Source organism: Trichosurus vulpecula, chromosome 7, assembly GCF_011100635.1.
Source record: "Trichosurus vulpecula isolate mTriVul1 chromosome 7, mTriVul1.pri, whole genome shotgun sequence".
NCBI lineage: Eukaryota > Metazoa > Chordata > Mammalia > Diprotodontia > Phalangeridae > Trichosurus > Trichosurus vulpecula.
Window position 1 is genome coordinate 24,216,275 of NC_050579.1, and position 17,380 is coordinate 24,233,654.

The 17,380-nt window shown below is 38.8% G+C and overlaps 1 non-coding gene across 1 annotated transcript; it reads right to left on the reverse strand.

Annotated features, from left to right (window-relative positions):
• Positions 1-1,837: 1,837 nt before the first annotated feature.
• On the reverse strand, positions 1,838-1,944 carry LOC118858899. Its single transcript, XR_005011016.1, has one exon. It is a non-coding gene; the product is annotated as a U6 spliceosomal RNA (small nuclear RNA).
• Between the last annotated feature and the right edge of the window lie 15,436 nt (positions 1,945-17,380).

Below are 17,380 nucleotides of genomic sequence, written 5' to 3' on the forward strand. Positions count from 1 at the left end.
CTCAATAAACTACATTTTCACCTTTAAAGTTGACTCCATTTCATGCAGATCCTTGTTATCATAAATGGACTTCTAAGTGACTCTCTCTTTTTCTTCATTAATCATGAGTTGACACTGACACCTTTAGAGCAGGAAGGGACCTTTGGGTCTCTATTTCCACCTCCTCCACTCCCCAGTCTTACAATTGAGGCAATGGAAGCAGTTAAAGTGTTTTGCACAAAATCACATAGGTATTAAGTGACAAACCTAGGCGTTCTCACTCCTAAGCCAATGTTCTTTCCATTGTATGCTATGGCACACAGTCTTCTCCATCCCTACTCCTAATCTCTTTGAAAACTCTGGATGTTTAGATCTTAAATTCTCTCATGATTTCTGGCTCACTTTTACCTCAGTGACTTACAATTTAGACACCAATATTGTTGCCACTACAGACACGTATGCATACACACACACACACACACACACACACACACATACACACATGTACACACAATTTGGCCTAGGTTCATGCTGATACTGTTTTATGGATATGAATAGTCTTGGATCCATAGATGTTGCTCATTTTTGCAGAATCTCAGAAATTTAGTGTTAGAACATACATCATAGATTATTCATTTAACATGAAACATAGCTTTTTCTAAAAAGAAATTTGCTGAACTGTCTTGGTTTTTTATCACCTCCATTTCTGAATATATCTATTCTCACTCCCTGTCTGCCCCCAATTCAATAAGCCATCTCATCTAACAAATGAAAGAAGAGAAGAAGAGAGAGGGCGAGGAAGGAGAGAGAGAGAGAAATGGAGAGGAAGGGAAAGGAGAAAATATAAGAGAAGAACAGAGGAAAGAAGATGGGAAAAGGAGAGGAGAGTGGGGGAGAGGAAAGGAGAATTGAGAAGAGGAGAGGAGAAGAGAAGTTCTGTAAACTAACCAAATATCAGCTGAGTCTGACAGTATATGTTTTCTTCCACACCCATAGTCCGTAATTCTCTACCTCTTCAAGAGAGTGATGTGTTTTCTTAGTTTTTCTTCAAGGACAAGCTTGGTTATTATCATTAAATTATACATTATAATCACATTACACATTTATAATTACAGGCATCCACATTAGTTGTTTTGTGGTTGTTCTTTCCATTTATATGTAGAGGTCAACCCTCTACAAGTGCTCTGATCCCCTTTGGTATTTTCTCAGATACTGAAACTTCAATTATCTTCTTTCTTTCTTGAATCTTTGACCTCTTCCTATTTACTAGCTCCTTCCCTTCTGCCTTTCCACATGCCCAAGTGTCTTCCATCCAAACAAACAAACAAACCCCCAAACCAAACAAAGAAAACCTTGACAAGACTACAGTTGTCCCTTCCACATCATGACTTTCCATATGGTGGTTTTGATATATTGTGGATCAGCATAAGAAATTATATGGGAATTTGGGGGGAGCTTTGCAGAAGTCACAGAGGACACATGAAGGCCAGTAGATGACACTGAAAAAGTTTAGAAACTCAGAAATGCATAAAATATATGTATAGTATTGGATAATATTAACATATTTTATCTTTTTTTTTGCAGGGGGGAAGGCAGAGCAATTGGGGTTAAGTGACTTGCCCAAGGTCACACAGCTAGTGAATGTGTCAAGTGTCTGAGACCGGATTTGAACTCAGGTCCTCCTGACTTCAGGGCCGGTGCTTTACTCACTGCACCACCTAGCTGCCCCCAATATTTTATCTTTTAACACCCTAGTGATTCAGACTTGTTCTCTGGTATGAGGGAGGGGCCAAATTTTTTTTTGAGAGTTAAAGAGATATTTTATTTTTTGAAATGCCAACATTTTCACAGAGGGCATAAAAATATGGAACGCTTCATGAATTTGCGTGTCATCCTTGCGTAGGGGCCACGCGAATCTTCTCTGTGTGGTTCCAATTTTAGTATATGTGCTGCCGAAGCGAGCATGGGGCCAAAAATTTTTATGTGGATTTTCCAGATCAAGGGGACACCATGCCCCAACCCCCCTGATGTGGAAGGGATAACTGTATACCATTCCCATATGGGCCCTAGCCTTTCTAAGCCAAAATTTTTGAAAAGTGCTCTCTTCTTATTCATTACTCAACTGTTTGCAAGCTGAATTTTGGCTTCATTGCTCAATTGAGCAAAGTTACTACGACTTAATTATAAAATCTGATAGCACTTTCTCAGTCACAGTCTTCTTGAACCAGTCTGTTTTATTTGATGCTGTTGACCACCCTCTTCTCCTGGATTCTTTTGCTTCTCTGACTTTTATAACATTGTTCTCTCCTGGTTCTCCTGCTATCTGTCTGACTGATAGCCCTGTCTTCTATATTGGATCATTCTACACAGAACTTCAAGTCATTGAGGGTGTTCCTTAAGGTTCTTTTGCAGGAGCTCTTTTCTTCTTTCTGTACGCCATCTTTCTTATTAACCTTGTAAGCTTCCATGGATTTAATTATCGTCTCTGTGCAGATGATTCAGATACACGAATCTAAACCCGGTCTCTCGCTATAGCTTTGCTCTGATGTCACCAAACATCTATTGGGCATTTCCAACTGGAAGTTTTGGAGACATCTGAAACTCACCATGTCCCAAACTGAGCTCACTGTCTTCCCTCCCACAACCCTCCCCTTCTCTGCACCTTTCTGTTTCTGGCCGAGGTACCACCATCCTTCCAATCTTCCAGGTTTTTTAATACTACCCTTGACTCTTTACCTTCCTTTACCTCTCATATTCAATCACTTGACAACTTTTGCCATTTCCGCTCCTCATGACTCACACTGCTACTACGTTCATCACTTCTCACTTGAATTATTTCCACAGGTGCCTGATTAGTCTTTTTCCCTCGTCTTTCCCCCCTACGCTCTTGCCAAAGTGATTTTCCTTAAATGCACATCTGACCGTGCCACTCCCCTACTTATTAACTTCAATGGCTCCCAAATGCCTTTGGAGCAAAATATTAACTCTTTATTTAGCTACCCTACATAATTCGGTCCCAACTTATATTTCCAGTCTCATTGGACATTACAACCCCTCCTGCCCTCTGTGATCCAGGCAAGCTGGCTTTCTCTCTGTTCCTCAGACAAGATACTCCACCTACCATACTTATAACTCCGCACTGGCTACTTCCTATGCCTGGAATGCACCCCTTCTACACTTTCACCTCATACAACAACTATCTTCCTTCAAGACCAGCTGAAGCACCACTTCTTCCAGAGAACCTTTTTCTGACCACCCCCTCCAATACCAGCACCCACACTCCCAGGCTACCTACTATCTGTCTATTATTTATTATCTTTTTATGAGTGCTACATATACCCGTGTAAGTATTTGTATCCACCATTACAATATTCTCTCTTATAGGTAGGAATTGTTTCACTCCTTATGCTTGTGTTCTCAGCACCTAACACAGGGATTGGCACATAGTAGGTACTTAATAAATGCTTGTTGATTATTTATTGTGGTTACTACACATATTGTTTTCCTGGTTCTTTCTTACTTTATTCTGAATCAGTTCTTAAGTCTTCCCTTGTTCTCTGTATTCTTCATATCTGTTGTTTCTTACAGCGTAGTAATACTTCCTTACATTTATGTACCAAAACTTGAACATCTGTGTTAAGAAAAGTTTCTTTAAGTGTCCACTATGTATCAGGCTCACTGTTAAACACTGGGGCTACAAAAACAAAGATGAGATGATTTCTGCCCTCAACCTACTTCATATATAGTCTCTCTCTCTCTCTCTCTCTCTCTCTCTCTCTCTCTCTGTGTGTCTCTCTCTCTCCACACACACACACACACACACACGTGTGTGTGTGCAACCAGGTGGCATAATGGTTAGAGTGCTAGGCTTGGAGTCAGGAAGACTCATTTTCATGAGTTCAAATCTGGCCTTAGACATTCACTAGCTGCGAAATCCTGGGAAAGTCACTTAACTATGTTCACCTCAGTTTCTTCATCTGTAAAATGAGATAGAGAAAGAAATGGCAAACTGTTCTTTGCCAATAAAACACCAAATGGGGTCATGAAGAGTTGAACATGACTGAACAACAACTATATATATATACATACATACATACATATATGTATATATTTGTATATACCTAGAATTTGTATTTATTATTTTTATATTCAAGCTGCATATATTATATAAGTACACATTATTACACCCGATTAAATTGAAGGCAGGGACTTATTTACCATTTAGTTGAATTCCTAATACCTAGCACAAAGCACAAAGCAGGTGATTAACAAAAGATTGATTGATTGATAGACTCCTTAGCTTCCTCCAAGACTTTGCTCAAATACAGCCTTTTATGTGAGGTCCTTCCTGATCCCCCTTCTCCGCCCCAGATGCTAGTGCCCCTCATGCCCCAAAAGTATCTTGTATTTTTGTGCCGATGTTGTATATATTGATCTTTGTACATGTTATCTGCCTATTGAGGGGCTATTTCCCTTTTCTCTCTGTATCCCCAGAACCTAGCATGGTGACAATCATATGATTGGCACTGAAGAGATGCTTATTGAGTGATCGATTAGTTTCTCTCTCTCTCTCTCTCTCTCTCTCTCTCTCTCGTCCAAGAAGATTTGAACACTGCATCTCATGAATATATTGCATCTCACTGAATCCGCTGAATTGTGACGAGGATTTACTGGAAGGCACTCTAAGTAACGAACTGGATGCTGAAAAAGGATGGGTAGTTAATTACATGGTCAATTGCACATCCATATTTACACAGTGATATTACAGGATTATTTTCACCTTGCAAAACAAATCCATCTGGATAAATCAATATTATTTCCCAATACAGTTCCTAATCTCAGCTCAGAAAGAATACTGAGAGCCAGGGAAATCTAATACTATTCTCTCAAAATAATTGGACAGATTCGTCCCCAAGAACAGTCCTTAAAGAAAGAGACTGGTTAATCAGTATTTGACAGCACTCAGTGAACAGTGCTAAAGATTTAGAAATGGTCCCTGGAGGGGGTGCATTAATATCCTTAATGGGAGGTGAGTTTTTGCTACAGAGAGAAGTCTTTTGGACCAGGCATTTCACATTTTTTTCAGTGGTAAATGAATTATTTCTTGACACTTGGGAGAAAGTCAGCAAAAATTAATGGCTTCTCCACAGTGACAGCCAATGACTCCTGAACTTTATGTACATGCTTTAGGCCAGTGCAGAAAGACCTGTTCTTTTCTATTTCAATCAGCTTGAATGATAGGCACAATCTAACAACTGAAACTGAATAGGTATAAATGTAAAGTCCTGTCCTTGGGTTCAAAAAGCTAATGGTATGAGTACAGGATAGGGGATGCTTGGCTGGATGCAATTAATGTGAAAAAATGGATTTCAGTGAATTCCAAGCTCAGGATGAATCATATAGCATGGCTGCCCAAAAAACTAATACATTTTTAGCAGCATTAATAGATGTAAAATGAGGCTTGGGTGGAGGGAAGTGATTAGATTATTTTAAATTTCTACATCCTAAGCTTCTATACAAGAGAAGCAATAATCTTTTTGCTCTGTCAGGTGGAATCGTTAATATTGTGTTCCATGTGGACACCCAGAATGGAAATTTGTTCCTGTAACCTAAATCCTCGGCACCTGTGAATAGTTCAACATCCAAAAATGGGTATGCTTTCGTCAGTGGAAATGACACTAAAGAAGAGGCATTAACATCTGCTTTATCACTGCACCCTAAGGACCATGGGACTTTTTCATCTGACTTGTAGCTGAAACCTTCCATGTGTGCTTTTCTTCCCCATTATAATGTCAGCTCCTTGAGATCAAGGATTATCTTATTTTTATCATGCTATTTATTTTTATCCCCAAAACCACAGTGCTTTGCATGTAGTAAGTGCACAATAAAGGCTTCATTCATGCATTCATTAATTCATGCATTCATTCATCCATTCTTAGGAAGTTTTAGTCTCCATCTTAAACACAGTTCGTGAATGTGTACCATATTTTGAAAATCATGTCCAGGCATTGCTATAAGCTGAAAAAAAGCCCAACTGAAATCCACACAAGACATCTCATTCAATATTTAGACTTGTTTGGGGAAGCATTTGGGCAAGAGAAAAAACATACACACCTGTCAGTTACATTCTGTGTAGGCTGCTGAGTGGCAGATGTTATACTCTGAGATGGAGGGAGGTTTTTTTTTATGAGGAGGAGAGGGGTGGTGATCAAAGTTAGCCATGACAAGAGGACTTAGAATCTGGGAAGCCAATTGGTGGAGCATTCTGGGGATTTTGTGATGTCAGCAGTGACTTCTTTGCTTCTTGCAGTGACTGCCCCACAAGGTTAAGGGCCCCCCTTTACATGGTAGTTGCCCAGAGGCAGTAGTGGGCTGATTGAATGTGAGCTGTCTAAAGCAAGTAGCAGGATCTCTCGGGGAGGCTGATAACTTGGTCTAACAAGTGTCATGAACTCATTCACATTTCAGGCAGGGCCCCAGAACTGGTTTTCCAATGACCTAGATTACTTAGTGTTATTATATGTTTTTCCCCATGGCCCTGTTTCTCAGACTAAAAAAGCAAAAAGCAGAAAAAAGGAAAGAAAAAAATCCTAATCAAAGGCAATGTGTTTCTTTAGGCTGGTGGAACGACTTTGTAACATGAGGCCTGACAAATGTTTGGTGGTAAAAATGCAAGGCAGAGATTTCTCTCAGAAAGGTGTTCTCCCTGTAGGTCTTTTCTTTTCTTTTCTTTTTTTCCTGTGTGATATTTCTAACACTGCATTAGGATAAGAGATACAAAAATAGTCAGTGAATTAACTCTCCTAGGCTTGAAGCTAATACTTCATATATCATCCCTGGGTAGCCTAAATGCAGCAGTTAGATTGACTTGAGATCTGGATAATCAGGGTTAGGAAAGACAAAAGGCATAATCTACTCACTTGTACTTTTTATCCAAGAAAATACACGTGTAAGTGCCTATTTATCTTTCACATCTACTTTCTCCTTGTATGATGATTAATATCTCAGACTGGGGATTAAAAGCAAAACAAACTCCTAAGTATAAATTGGGTACTCTTCACTAAACTGTAATGTTGCAGGAGCAGCTTATCCAAGCATTTATTTTACATAGTTCTACTTACTTTTCTTGCACTTGTAGTTGGGGGTTGATTTCCCCAAACTCTTTACACAGACCCTGACTTGCTGATGCCAATCTATTATATGTTTTCTTGAGAATAAAGTAGAATTTATTAACTGGGATCTATGATCCTAGATAAACTAGATGACTTCTAAAGTCTGCTCTGCAGTGTGGAACTATGCCCAAAGGACTATAAAAATGTGCATGCCCTTTGACCCAGCAATATCCCTTCTAGGTCTGCATCCCAAAGAGATCATAAAAATGGGAAAAGGACACACATGTAAAAATATTTATAGCAGCTTTTTTTGTGGTGGTAAAGAATTGGAAATTGATGGGATGCCCATCAATTGGGGAATAGCTGAATAAGTTGTGGATGGAGTACTATTTGCTATAAGAAATGATGCACAGGTGGATTTTAGAGAAATCTGGAAAGACTTGAATGAACTGATGCTAAGTGAAGTGAGCACAACCAGGAGACTATTGTACACAGTAACAGCAACATTGTGTGATGATCGATTATGATTTAGCTTTTCTCAAGAATACAATGATTCAAGACAATTCCAAAAGCCTCATGATAGAAAATGGTATCTACATCCAGAGAAAGAACTATGGAGTCTGAATGAAGATGGAAACCTACTATTTTCACTTCTTTTTGTGGTTTTTCTCTTTTGTTGTCTTTCTTCTTTCACAACACGACTAATGTGGAAATTTGTTTAACATGATTGTACATGAATGACCCATATCAGATTGCTTGCTGTCTTGCAGGGGAAGGGAGGGAAAAGAATTTGGAACTCAAAATCTTATAAAAAATGAATGTTCAAAACTATCGTTACATGTAATTGGGAAAAGTAAAATACTATTTACAGAAGAGAGAAAAAAATAACATCTGCTCTAGCCCTAGACGTATGATCCAAGATCAAAAGTTCTTAGCCTGAGGTCCATGTATCCCAAGGGGTCTGTAGATAGATTTAAGAGGATCCATGGACTTGGACGGGGAAAATTGTATTTTTATTATTACTAGACTTTACCTGAAATTCAGTATTTCCTTCAGTTATTTAAAATCATGTTTCTGAGAAGAGTTCCATGTGCTTCACCAGACTTTCAGAAGGGTCCATCTTTCTCTCTCTTTCTAAGGAAACACCTCCCTATTCTTGTTTGTCTATATATTGACTGAGGTATTGTGAAAAAGGGACTTTGTAACCAAAAGGAACTGTGAATTTTTAAAAATCAACATCATTTATTGCTCTATTTATGTTCCATGCTCTAGAGAAAAAATGTTTCATTTTCCCAGAAAAGCTTATTTATCTTTAGCATGTAGTCTGTATCTCCTGTTCTTGCTTCAGTCTTATCTTGGGATGATGAGCTCCCTTTCCCAAGACAGAAAGATACTGAGCCTTTTGCATCTTCAGTGGGTTCTTCCCTCTCTACTAATGTTTGTTCAGCAGCTGTATTGTATAATCTCATCACCTTTGTTTTTTCTTGTTTTTCATGTTTTTTTAAAAATATTTTTATGAGGCAACTAGGTGGTGCAGTGAATAGAGCACTAGCCCTGGAGTCAGGAGGACCTGTGTTCAAATCTGGCTTCAGACACTTGATACTTACTAGCTGTGTGACCTTAGGCAAGTCACTTAACCCCATTGCCTCACCTCTCTCCTCCAAAAAAAATTAAAAATAATTATTTTCTGTTTCTTAAATCACCATAGTGTTATATGTATCCCTCCTCACTCCCTGACAGCCATTCCATATGACAAATAGTGAGGGTTTGATTTTTTTTTGAGAAGAAAAAAAGGCAACACGATTGATACAGATCATTAGAGTTCCACTTGATCTTTACAATTTTATTATATTTACTTTTGATTTTTTTCTATGTGGTTGTTATCTCCATTTCCATTCTTGTAGCCATGGTGTCTATTGTTTTCTTGGCTATGTTTACTTCACTCATCATTGATTCATATAGATCTTTCCATACTTCCCTGTATTCAACACATGCATAATTTCTTATAGCACAGTGGTATTTCATTATTAGCCATTCAATGATCAATGGGCATCTTCTTTGTTTCTGATTCTTAGTTATCACAAAAAGTTACAAATGTTTTGGAGTATATTGGACTTTTTTCTTATCCATATGGGTTCTTTGAGGTATAAGTCTGGGAGTGGAGTCTCTGGTTCAAAGGATATGTATAGTTTAGTCACTTTATTTTCATAATTCTAAATTGCTTTACAAAATGATTGTACTATTTCACAGCTCCACCAACAATGTATTAGCACACCTATTTTCTCACAGCCCCTTCAATTTTGGCTGGTGCCATTTTGCAGGTTATTTTTGCCAATTTGCAGGGTATGAGGTAAAGCCTGAGAGTTGTTTTGGTTTCCATTTCTTTTATTATTCCCTTGTTATTTAAATGAACTAGATCATCTTTTCTCCAATACTCAAAGGGTATGGAGACAACAAAGTTGTGAGCTACCCTTCCATGTGTTATCTTCAGAACCCACTAGTAACAGATAATGTGATCTAACATTTTACTCTGTCTTGCAGCTAGTGATCAATGAAATCATTGGCATTACTGTTTATTTATTGAATTCCTCTGTATTTTTAGTTTTGATCACTCAATTCAAGATGGCTTGGCATAGCCAGTTCATGCTATTTTGTGGAAATAGTATTTTCTTGTGGATTTTGAGGAAAAAGTATTATAAGGGCTTTAATAAACTGAATGCTTTCCCAGAATCACAAATTTTAGAGCTTAAAGGGACCTTAGACATGCTGCCCAAGTCTTCTCATTTTAGTAATGAGGAAACTGAGGCTCACAGAGGTGAAGTAGTTCACCCAAGGTCAGACAGTAAGTGGCAGAACCATGCTCAAACCCAAGTCTTCTGATCCCGTATGTTGCTTTTTCTACAATGTTTTCCTGATTCCTTCAAGAGAAAGGAAAACCAAACACTAGTTTAAAGCACTGAGACTGTAGAACCAAGGTTGTAGCTGCAATACAGACTAGGTTTTGCGGAGGAAAAACCTGGTTGATTTAAAATGACTTGTCATTTTGATGAATAGGTTGTTTGAATTCAACCAGATCTTTTCAAACTGGTTTATGGGTCTAGACACAGCACAGGGAGATCGTTCTTCAATTCCATAAAGAAAAAAAATAAGAAAGAAAAACCCACCTCCACACTGTGATTATGAATTCTGAGTATGTCATCACCTATTCTCTCCAAGTCTTGTAATTGAAACAAGCCAAGTGACATACAGCTCTCCCATAAAACTAATGTGTCATTTCTAGGACTTTTCATTGTCATCAAGGAGTTGACAGGTCCATGAAAGGCTTGGGACTGGAGTGAAAAGAAAGGAGGAGCTGCTTGCTTAAAGAGTGTGGGATGCACCCATCTATCAAGAGAGCTGGCATGCAACCAGGCTTTATCGAGTACCTGGTGGGCACTCAGCATCCACCCTATCCAGTGCTATGGGGGAAAGACATGCATGACAGCTGTTTGGAGAAATATGGCAGGGACTGGTGGGAAAGGGGATAGGGAGGAGGCATGGAAGCACCCATTCACAATGTTTTAGTGTTCTTACCTCACTGATCACAGACCTTTGGGTTGCAAGGGACCCCAGGGGCCATCTCATTCAACCTGTACTGGGCCAAGAGGCTCTTCTCAAACTCTCTACATAGTCATCATTTAGTCTTCTCTTGAAAATGTCCATGGAGGATGGAGGAGGAGAACTCATTACCTCCCAAAGCTGCCTATTTGACTTTTAAACAGCTCCACTAGTTAAAGAGATTTCTATATTGGTTTTTCTTTTTCTTTTCAGCTATTGTTCTTTCTTTTTCCTTTTGGGACATAAGTCTAATTGATCTTCTGAATGAAAATTCTTGAAGTACCTGAAGACGGGTATCATTTTCTCCTCGCCTTCCTCCGAGTCTTTATTCCTAGCAAGTAAATAGTTGCAGTTTATTTAACTGAGCGCCCACTGATAACATCTCAAGTCCCCTTTCCATCCTTTTCACCAGCTTCTAGATGTGCCTATGTATTTCTCATCTTTTTCCCTTACAGAAATGTTATCAATGCTCTGTAAATTCTTCCCCTTTTCCTAGGGTAAATTTCCTATCCTGGAACAAAGCCCAGGGGTGTGATGGAGATAGCCAAAACTGCAGGCAAGAGCCTATTGTTAAATTCTCAGTGCGAGCTTTGACATTTCAGAAATTAACAAACTAACTACAGACTGGGGCTTGATTTGTTAATTTGTTGATTATCTAGACTAAAGAGAGTGATGCAGAAAATATTAATATTGCAGATTAAATTTTAAAATATATGCTGTGGTACTTTTTTGTTTTGGATTTTGGAGAGCTGGTCATTAAATATTTATTAGCATACCACTGACTAAGCCCTAGTTGTCTTGACCCAGTTACAGTTATCCTATTGGTTTTCTATCCAATTGCATATCATAATCTGGGCTGTAGAATTTCTTTATCCACTTAGTTTTTCCTGTGTTGATTGTTAGGTTTAACTCTTTTAAGTCGTCAAAATCTCATTTAGGGAGCTCTGTGACATTTCAGGGCTTGATGCAATTAACATAATGCCATCCACAAATGAGACTGTCTTAAGGATCTCACCAACTATGAGAATTCTTCAATTTCGTTTCTTTGTTGCAGTCATTTAATTGTGTCTGACTCTTTGTGGCCCCATTTGGGATTTTATTTGCCGAAATACTGCAGTGGTTTGCCATTTCCTTCTCCAGTTCATTTTACAGATGAGGAAACTGAGTCAAACTGGATGAGGTGACTCACCCAGGATCACACAGCTAGTAAGTGTCTGAGGCCAGATTTAAACTCATGAACATGAGCCCTTCTGATTCCAAATCTAGTGCTCTATCCACCGTGCCACCTAGCTGCCTTTACTGGACATCTTTCCAGACAAATAACTTTGGCCTCCATACATCTCCATATTTTCTTTGTTATATAAATATAACCAGAATATCATTGAACAAAGTTATTGAAATGATCCCATCTTTTGGGGAATTGTGTAGAATTAAAAAATAATGCACATGTAATACCAAGTTAGATGAGACCCTCTAATGTGGCATAAGAATAAGAAGCTCAGTTGAATATCTGCTTTCCATTTTTCAGCATCAATAACTTTTAAAAATAGATCAGGTTTTAATTACATGCCATATCATCTCATTTTTTATTTTTCTTCTAATTTGGTGTTGGTTTTTATTTTTGTCCTAAACAAGTCAATGATATGACCATACAGAGATGGCTGATTTGGAAATTAGTTCCCTTGGTGGTCCAGAAAAACCTTGATTTTCTAACTTAGTCTTTTTCTTTCCAGGAGAGTGTTTATTCTTATTCACATGTCCCTCCTCACCTCCTCATAAATGGTAATTGCCACCTTCTTTTCTTCCTTGCTCCTTCTCTAGAACTGTTCATGTCTGGAATATTCTCTCCCAAACTCAAAACTTCCATTTTCCTGGCTGTTTATGGCATCATGACTGTGACAAATGAATCAGACTCACTTGTATGGGGCCGTTCCTCTCCATTAAAAAAAAAAAAGGAACAACCTTGAACAGCTTGGATACTTAGGCCATCGTGATCTTGAATCCAAGTAAGATTGTCCGCCTGGACCTATCTGAGCTCTCCTTAAACCTGGACCCAAAAGTCCTAGGAAGAGCTTGATTTGGTCATCTGTCAAATCCTTGGAGTAGCCAATGTTATCATCACCATGGGTTCTTTCTTCTAGCCATGGCCTGAAGACCATAATTCCTGATGGAATTGTAACATCATTTATGGTCTTATCTCTTCTAAGCTCATTGCCATCCCAACTTTTTGCTTTTCAGACTATGCTACAGGGTCAGCATAGGGAACTGGTAAATAAACTTACTTCATTGGTATTAGGCCTATACCAAGTGTGATGGGGTTGATGGGCTGCCATAATATCCTCCTCAAATTGTCCCTGACTCCCTACTCCCTTGGGTGTCTCTTGTTGATCCAAGTGGCCTTTCTTTGTGGACATTCTCTTAAACTTGATATACCAAAGTGACCATTGCTTTCAAGTCAACAAACATTTTAAGTGCCTACTATGTGCCAGGCATTGTGTTAAGCACTGGTCTGGAAAAAAAAAGTAGTTATAATGAATAAGAATGAGATGTCTGTGCATTCTACAGGCCTTTGGCCTTTCTCATTTCTTCATATTGAGTCAAGTTTCTAGCATATTTTTCACCATCCTCTCTTTGGCTCTCCTTTGTGTTAAAGTCACAGAGTATTAAAGTGTATGTTGACTTTATTTGGAAGATCTTATTGAATTCTTGGGGAAAATGACTTTGCTTCCCACAGTAGATGTCAGGGAATAAGCTACAATTGTTTTTCTGTGGGTGGTTTTTTTTTTGTTTGTTTGCAAATGTTTATTGAAAGCACTACAATTTAAGATGACTTCCCTGATATAATAACCACAATAATTAATGTAGGGCTTTACACTTTGAAAAGTCATTATCTCACATGATCTTGATAATAATCCTGCGAGGTAGATGCTATATATTACCCATTATTTACAGTTGGAGAAACTGAGGCAGAGAGCAGTCAAATGGCTTGACCTGAGTTACCTACATCTGATGTAGGATTCAAACTCAAGTCTTTTTGACTTCAAAGACAGTGCTCCATCCACTATGCCACCCAATGCTGCTGCATGCCTCTTATTGCTATTGGATCTGTGACAAGACAAATGTTGCCCGCTCTTTTATTTGCTATTTTCAGGAAAATCTATGATATATGCTTCCACTTAACAGTAGCTTCCTTTTGTCTTCTGGATTAATTTGTAGTGAGAATGTCAAGACTGATACAATTCAGTTGCTTTTCTAGGCAATTCACTCTTTGATCACTGAATAAAAACTTGTGTTCTTAGACCTAACTGGTGAGTAAATGTTTATAGATGGTCTAAACCTCTAGGATTTAAAAAATAAAACTGAATGTTCTGGTTTTATTGTTGTAGGGAACTCCAAGGGAAGACAATCTGAGTAAAGGTTGCTGAGAATAGTGCTTGGCATTTAATAGGCACTTAATAAATAATTTGACTGATTATTTAAAGATCATAAACCTGTTCAAAAAGTCAAGGAGTGTATGGGTGATGAGGAAGTGGAGGCATTTAATAGACAGCCCTTCCTAGGAGTTTGGAAATGATTCAGTTAAACTAGGTAGCAGGCTAAAAGGATTTGATACTTTGATGGAAGAGATCCTTCATGGAGTCCAAGTTGAGGGGGGATTCACTGTAGATGATGAAACTCTGCAGGTGCTCCTATTTGCAAATGACACCATGCAGATTGTATCAAGCCCCTGAATCCTTCACAGCCTGCTGGAAGAGATCTGTGATTACTTTGAGGAATTTTTGCCGGTCCATTCACACAAGAAAAAACAAGTGGATGAAGAAAATATATTCTCACATTTTTATTCCATTTGGCTGGCTACCATGAAGAACTTGTCCATATAGCTATATCTATGTGTGTGTATGTGTGTGTGTGTGTGTGCGTGCGTGCGTGTGTGTGTGTGTGTGTGTGTGTGTGTATGGAATAGGTAGGACAGATAGAAAAGGAGCTGGTCCCACAATTGAACAGAAAGAAAGGGGTTGAATTGCTTTTGGGAAATTACAAATATGTTTTTCTAGCTCCAAGCTTCTGCTGAATGCAAAGGGCCATGTTTTCAACATAAAAATTTTATCAATGTTGCTATATGGTAGTGATCTGTGGAATATCACTGCCTCTGCAAATCTAAAAATGAGTATTTCACTGAGAACAATGGAGAGACATCTGGTGGGTGTGAACAGGCTGCAACATGTAACCATTGAGGAACTTCAAAGAAGAACAGAAGTAAAGGGAGACATTGAAGCATTTTGTGACAGGAAGAGAATAATAAAGAATAATAATTATAGCTAACTTTAACATTTGATGGGCTATAAAGTGCTTTATATCTATTATCTCATTTGATCCTTACAACATTCCCAGGAGGTAGAGTCTATGATTATCTTCATTTTGGAGATAAAGATGGGTTGGCTATGTGTCAAGAAAGAGAGGTGACAGGTGCACAGCCAGAGTGCATCATTGACACCTTCCCAAAGTTGGAGTAAAGTGAGAGAGGCTTTTAGCAGGTTACTCCCTTTTGTGAAATTTTGTGAGGATTTGGATGGAAGTTACATAAGATGAGCAGACAAGGATGGGTTCTGATCAGCATCTTTATAAGGAATAGTCAAATGAAATCAAAATACATTTGAGTATGATAAAAGGACAAAATGAGATGGAATGGTAGTTTGGTGACTTTACAAAGGCCAAAGAGAATGTTTTTCTTTTTAGGGTAGGGAAGGCCTGAGCATGTGGAATGAGAGAACTTGAAGATGCTAGAAAGAGACAGAATTATTGACGGAGGTAAGCCTTGGAGGAGGTTAATGGGATGGGATCAAAGGAGGCCGAAGTGTATTTGTAGATCTTTCTTAAAAGCCTGAAATGGTGCTGAGATGTAGGAGAAAAGGATTGTGGGATGAGTGAAAATGCAGATACATTTTGAGGATTGAAATAGAGAAGTTGTGGGAGCACATGCCAGGTGGCCTTGGCAATCTCTATAAAGTGATAGGTGATGTCATTTGCCGAGAATGAGTGTCGCAGGAACAGAGCTGTGAGCTTGAAGACAGAAGAAAGGCAACATGGCACCATGGAAAGTTCAGATTTGGAGTTGAAGGATACAGGTTCAAATCCCACTTCTGCCACTTGCTTCCTGTGTGACCTCAGACAAACCACTCCTTCTCTCTGGGGCCCACTTTTGTCCTCTGTGAAAGAGGAGATTAAATTGGATGGTTCCTTCCTACTCTAAATCTGTGATCCTATCATCCTAAGGTAAAGGGCAGCGAAGATCAGGAATATAAATGCAATGAGGGCATCAGCAGGAGATTAATAAAATAATGTCTGAGCAACAGTGCAGGCCCAGATGGCATGAGTGTCTAGGGGACCTACAGTCATAACTTGCACAGGGTAAATCGATCAATGCATCAATCAAACATTTGTCAATCATTTAGCATAATAGTTTTCTCTTAATAAATGCATGTTGACTGTTCTGTTCCAGACACTGAATATACAGAGACAGAAGCAAAGGACATTTTTCTAGGATCCTCTTGACCCATGGCAACATCATTTCAGCACCTTGCTTATTGGACGGCGGCTCCCTCCCTTCCCTCTCAAACTCATTGGATCATCATTTACTTTGTCACTTGTTACACCTTCCTCCTCCATCCCCAGTATTTTTGCCTGTAGCAAAAATAAAAAGAAAAACAAATTCCTGCTGAGGTCTCCACAGGCACTCAGTAAGTAAAGTATCATGACTTCCTCCATAATTCAAAATATCTTTCTTTCTACTGAACTGGTATTATGCATAGCAGCTAAATTCCTGTGCTATCCCTCCCCCTCAAAGTACATTTAATCTCTAATGCAGCTGAAATCCTGTAGATTTGCAGTTTAAGTGGCACAAAATGCATATTGTGATGCTTGTTATTAAAAGAATAGAAAACGAGCAACAGTTGGAAATAGTTTACATCTATTTCAAATGCTGGTGCATGAAGGAAAGCAGGTTTAATCAGATGGAAATTGCTGTGGAGGCTGTGAAGGGAACTCTGGGAATTTCGAGAGTGACATGCGTTCTTTATCAGCTTTGCTATCTCTTCTAAATGTCTGGCTTTTATTTTCCTTGATTTAGAGCTAGAAGAGACTACAGAGCGCAAGTCTCCTTCATTTCACAGTTGAGGAAACTGAGGCTCAGAGAGGTTTTGTTTTGCCTAGAATCATACAGTAAGTATCTGTGTGGAATTGAATGCAGCTTTTCCTGAATACAAGTTTTGACTTCTTTGTTGTTGTTATTCAGTCGTGTCTTATTCTTTGTGACCCCATGGAATATAGCATGCCAGGCCCTTCTATCCTTCCCATCTTCCAAAGTCTGTACAAGTTCGTGTTCATTGTTTTCATGACACCATCCATCTCATCGTCTGCTGTCCCCTTTTCCTTTTGCCTTCAATCTTTCCCAACATCAGGGTCTTTTCCAATAAGTCTCGTCTTCTCATTATGTGACCAAGTTCTAGTTCTAGTCACCAGATTTCGAATGAGAAGGTGCTTTAGAGATCACCTCATTGTACATATGGGGAGAGGTTTCATAGTATATATGGTATCTCTGAAGTCAGAGAACCTAGATTCAGATCCTGGCCTTGCCACTTAGCAGTGATGAAACCATGGCCAAATTACTTCATCTCTCTGAGATACAATCTCTT